At 32.4% G+C, this 5,428-nt stretch overlaps 1 long non-coding RNA gene and 1 pseudogene across 1 annotated transcript; both read left to right on the plus strand.

Annotated features, from left to right (window-relative positions):
- Positions 516-1,721, plus strand: LOC110265633. Its single transcript, XR_002351805.1, has 3 exons — positions 516-625; positions 1,335-1,393; positions 1,619-1,721. It is a non-coding gene; the product is annotated as an uncharacterized LOC110265633 (long non-coding RNA).
- On the plus strand, positions 2,840-4,190 carry LOC107611225 (annotated as a pseudogene).

Here is a 5,428-nt window from a genome sequence, read left to right on the forward strand (position 1 = left end):
ACTTTTGTGATTACGTCCTTGCTCTCACCGTCGAGAACTTCCTCTTCAAGGCCGGCATGGCCAAGTCAATCCACCATGCCAAGGTCCTGATTCGCCAGTGCCACATTAGGTCTTCCTTTCTTCTTTTCACTTTTTTTTTTAAATTTAGGGTTTTTAAATTCCTAATTTAATATCAATTATTGTTTGCTTTTGCTTACTGTCAAATTAAAAATCTAATTTCCTTGATTTCTAGGATTTTGATAAAATTTTCTAATGTCAGATTAACCTCTCTGTATAATTGCTTAGATATATAATATTAGTATTACTGAAGGTATAGGATCATCACAATTATATAGAGTGGTTTAGTTTAGTCAAAGTAGATAAAAAAATTCACTCAAAAATCTAACCGGAATGTCTTAGTAGCTTAAAAACATTTTGAAAATATTATTAAATTTTGTGATTATAGAAGATCTGTTCAATATAAAATTAGGCGGATAATTCCTTCTGAGTAGTATTTTTGTTTTCTGAAGTAGGTTAACAATCGAATTCTTTTCAGATGCAAATTGTAAAGTACATTCTTTAAATTCTTGATAATTTGTTCTATTTGTTCATGAAGTTGGCAGAAAATTTATGGGAGAAAGCCCTGGTGAGTGAAGCATCAATTTTCATCTTAATTTGTTATTCTTTGGTTCATTTATGGAAACACTAACTGTGAGTATTCTTGTCTATGCATCTCAAATTTGCTTTAATTCTTCCAAAAAAAAGAAAAGAAAAAGTGAATCCATGATTATTGATTTGTTTCCATTCTTACATTATAAATATTCTGTTTTGCTATTCAACAGTTCACTTCTGATAATGATTATGTCCTTTCTCTTTTATTTCATTTGATTTGATATAATTTGGTACTTCTAATGTTGCTTGTAATTTTCAATTTTTCATTGATTCTTAATATGAAAGCTCATGCTTTATATCTTACTATGTGGTGGATTGTTTTGTTGAAAGCTTTAAATTTTGTTTGCTTTAAAATTCATTTTTATTTTACTAGCACACAACCTGCTCGAAGAAATGCTTCAACTAAATTCTGCCCTTACATATTATGGAGTTTAGCCTTTACTCATGAAAGTATTTTATCAGTTTAGCTTTAACTGATGACCAATGTTAATTCTGAAAAGTAGGATACAATATTATTTGATTTGGACAAACCAGTATTTCTCATTTGATCTTTAATTTGTGGAGCATTGAAATGTACGTTTTAGATCGTATTTCTTGAGAGTTTAGAGAGTGAGGAGCAACCTTTATTTTTTCTTCAATCCTTCTAATTTGGTGATTTAATTGGTACGTGATACATACTGCAGTTGACTTGCCGCCATGGTTCTCTGTGCTGTCTATAGCATTGAACTCAAATGTAGACCTTGTAAGTATATTCACTTCATACTTCTTTGTTGGTAGGAATGATGATTGTTAATTGAATTCATTTCATCTTATTCTATTTTGATGTCTTGTCTTATGATGCCTCATATTGTATTGGTTAAAGTTAAAATGAAATAGCTTTCTGATTATCGTAGCTCTCTAAGATATCATCTTACTGTGTGATCGGTGGGCTTGCCTCGTTCATTTGTTCGTATGCACACTATTTCAGGATGTCTCAAGAATTGAAACAGCTCCACAAAGTATGTTTCCGATCATATGCTTTAGAGATGGAAGTCCTCCACTGCCAGATTCCTTATCAATGACGAATTCAGTAATCTCAGGTAGGCAACAAATTTGTTACACTTTTTCTTAAAACCATAGTTCTAAAATGCAAATTCCATCTTAATTTCTCTCTACTCTAAACTTGTATACTTATTTTTAATAATTTTTAATAATTCACTTTTTTGTTCCTTTTTTTCAGGGATAAATGGTCTTGATATAGGCTGCGTTTTCCAATGCAGAAAAATATCCCTATGACATTGAAAAATAATTAGGTATTTTTGTAGCTCCATTTTACTTTATAGCAATATCTTTGATCATAGTCATAGATGCTTATGTTGATATCAAATTCCAAATGCCGAGGGGTTTCGCTCCTAAAAGCTTAAGTTGTTAAGGCACATCATTGGTTTTAAATCAAGTTTCCTACATGCTCCTCAAAATTGACTTTGTTTGGCTTGAGGAATGGATAATTCGACTTTCATAAGGAAATGGAATAGGAATACTTAACCTCTGAATTGCAGTCATATAGACACTTTAACTGTTAGGTGAAGGGATAAGATTATTTTTATATCTATAACACCATTTTGTTAGTGGATAAGGGTTAGTTTGTAGGATTATTTGGTGGTGAAGAGAATTGATGATGGTGAGCTCATCAAGAAATTCCATGTAATGACTGATATTGTATCTTATGCATTTGTTCTCCAACTTACTAAGGAATTTACCATTCTACTTATTTATTTTCTTGACTCAGCTTCTGCTCTTGTAATCGAAACCATGGAGGCTTTGACTGTAGCATTGAAATTGTAACTCATCAAGGTACTTGCTTACCAATTCCCAAATGTATTGATAGAATAATAGAATATATAGCCATAGAAAGATTATAAATAGGAGCAGATGAAGAATCTAAATTTGTCAATCGTTCAACTATCAGAGTGAATAACTACTACTATTTGTACTTTTTATTTTAAGCAGATGGAAAAATTAGATATATACACAAGTCCAGATATTTTGATAATATCATTAGGCAAATTAATGATGGTAAAAACTACCTGGAAAAAAAAGAGGTAAATAAGCTTAGTTCATAAATAATTATATTACAATTTTATATACTTTTATCAATATCATTAGAAAAAGAGGCAAGCCTAAATAATCAGGCGATGAATAATGATTAATGATCTGGCAGGTACTTCTTGGGGACATGGGAGCAGGGAAGACAAGTTTGGTTCTTAGATTTGGGAAAGGCCAATTTTCTGAGTACCAGGTTACTCTTAGTTATTGCATTTTCTTAATATATTATATGGCTATTAGTGTTGGGAATGGATTAACCTTATTCTATGTGGAAGGGTGCAGGAATCAACAATTGGGGGCAGCGTTCTTCACTCAGGTTTTGTCTTTGAACGAAGCTACTGTCAAATTTGATATATGGGACACAGTAGGGCAGGAACGTTACCATAGTTTGGCCCCTATGTACTATCGTGGTGCTGCTGCTGCCATTGTTGTCTATGACATTACAAGCATGGTACTAACTACAAACTCTATTAATCATCTCATCACTAATCACTTGTTTCAATATTCGCTTATATCATTTCATTGTTTCTTACGCAAATGATCCTTAAATGAACCTCTTGAATTCATATCTATATAAGTAAACTTCACAGTTGTTTCATATCTATATAATTTATAAGTGTTTTTATATGTTAGAATAAAAATAGAACATTTTGTAGAAAATTAGTCTTCACATTTAAAAGTTGAGGTTCATGGAAATTAGACGAAGCAAAAACATCCACATTGTTTTTAGGGGGGAAAAAAAGTAAGGTCCATACATGAGAAGCAGTGCACGAAAAATAAAAACAAACGTGATGATTAATTTGTAAGTGATGCATTGTGTAATCAGGAATATTTTGCGCGAGCAAAGAAGTGTGTTCAACAAGTGCAACGACATGGTAAGTTTGTCTATATCTCATAAATGAGTAGCGAGTAACTAGGATTCTAACTCAATTTATCTAATAAACCATGATCAGCAAATCTGAGTTTGATAATGTTTTTGGTGGCTAACAAGGCTGATTTGGGAGCGGAGAGAAAGGTTACAAATGAGGTATTTCTTTTTTATATATATGCTTACATTACAGTGCAAATTTAATGAAAGAATTAGGTTTTGGGTGGTGAAACGGTGATGTTTGTTTCATGTATATGCAGGAGGGTGAAGAATATGCAAAAGAAAATGGATTGTTTTTCCTTGAAACTTCAGCAAAAACTGCACAAAATGTGAACGAGCTCTTATATGAAATAGGTAGGTGGTGTTAATCTCTAACTCTACCGCCAAATAAACCTGAATGAGTGATCGAATGTGTGTGTTTCTTTCCTTTTCTTTTTGCAGCAAAGAGATTGGCAAAAGCAAACCCTTCACACCAAACCGGAATCAAGCTGCATAGCATACTTCAAGAAACCAAAAGAAGAAGCTTGTTTTGCTGTGTTTAGTTAATGCTATTATCAATATAAGTTCAATCTGCATTTTATTTGTATTCCAGAAGTTTCTAACTTGGTATTTTCCTACTTTCAAGATGGATGAATAAAGAAACAAACTTGCAAAGTAACCCCCAAACCGCATGCAATAATTTATTCATCGCCTAATTATTTAGGCTTGCCTCTTTTTAAACCATATTAACCATATTTGCACTTATTAACCGTTAAAATATGGTTTTTAGCTGTATTCTGCCAATGAAAAAAATTATTTGTTTAACGCGGTAAAAATGACGGTTAAAACTACCTTTCTAAACTATAAAAAATGTCACTTTTATCCGGTAAAAATGACGGCTTGTAATTGTCATTTTAAACAATATGAAATGCCATTTTAACATGGTAAAAACGACGGTTTCAAACGCTGTTTTAACCAATAAAAATGCCACTATCAGGGTAAAAACGGCGGTTCAAAATGCCATTTTAACCAACTAAAAATGCCGTTTTAATCCGGTAAAAACGGCGATTTCAAACGCCATTTTAACCAACAAAAAATGCCAAGGTAAAAATGGCGGTTCATAAACGTCGTTTTAACCAACAAAAAACTCCTTTTTACCCTGGAAATAATGGTGGTTTGAACCGCCGTTATAACAAAAAAATGCCATTTTATCTGGAAATAACGGCGGTTTGAACCGCCGTTTTAACCCAACTCAAAAACTGCCGTTTTAACCAGTTAATTGTGGCGATTTTTTGAAAACTGCCGTAATAACCAAATGGCACTTCAAATTATGGCGGTTTTTCTTGAGCGCCATTCAAGGTAATAATGGCGGTTCAAACCGCCGTAATAACCCTAAAAAACCACCGTAATTACCAAGTTTTCATGTAGTGCTAGCCTAAGCTAATTAAAGATCCAAACAAGAGATATTTATTGTTTTTTGCTTTAAGGCTTGTAATGTGTTAAAATTAAGAACAAATAGGTTTAGCATAGACTCAAAGTTGGCTAACAATGGAAGATAAAAGGTAAAGCTATTTGGGTAAGTGAGCTAATTGAAACGATGGCCTCAATCATATAAATGCATTCATACACCAAATAATGGACATAAAGAATCAAACAAATCAAAGATTACAATCATAGAAAGAGAATAATACACACAAGAATGGAAGTAAGTAGTTATATGATGTAACTACACAATCAAGGATCAAAACTCACATGCTTATGTGTCCTTAGCTCGAAACATGTTCCACAATATATATATAATTCAAGCAAGTTCTAAATTTTTTTTTCAAATATATTGGGGTGCCT

This window comes from Arachis ipaensis, chromosome B08 (genome assembly GCF_000816755.2).
Source record: "Arachis ipaensis cultivar K30076 chromosome B08, Araip1.1, whole genome shotgun sequence".
Classification (NCBI taxonomy): domain Eukaryota; kingdom Viridiplantae; phylum Streptophyta; class Magnoliopsida; order Fabales; family Fabaceae; genus Arachis; species Arachis ipaensis.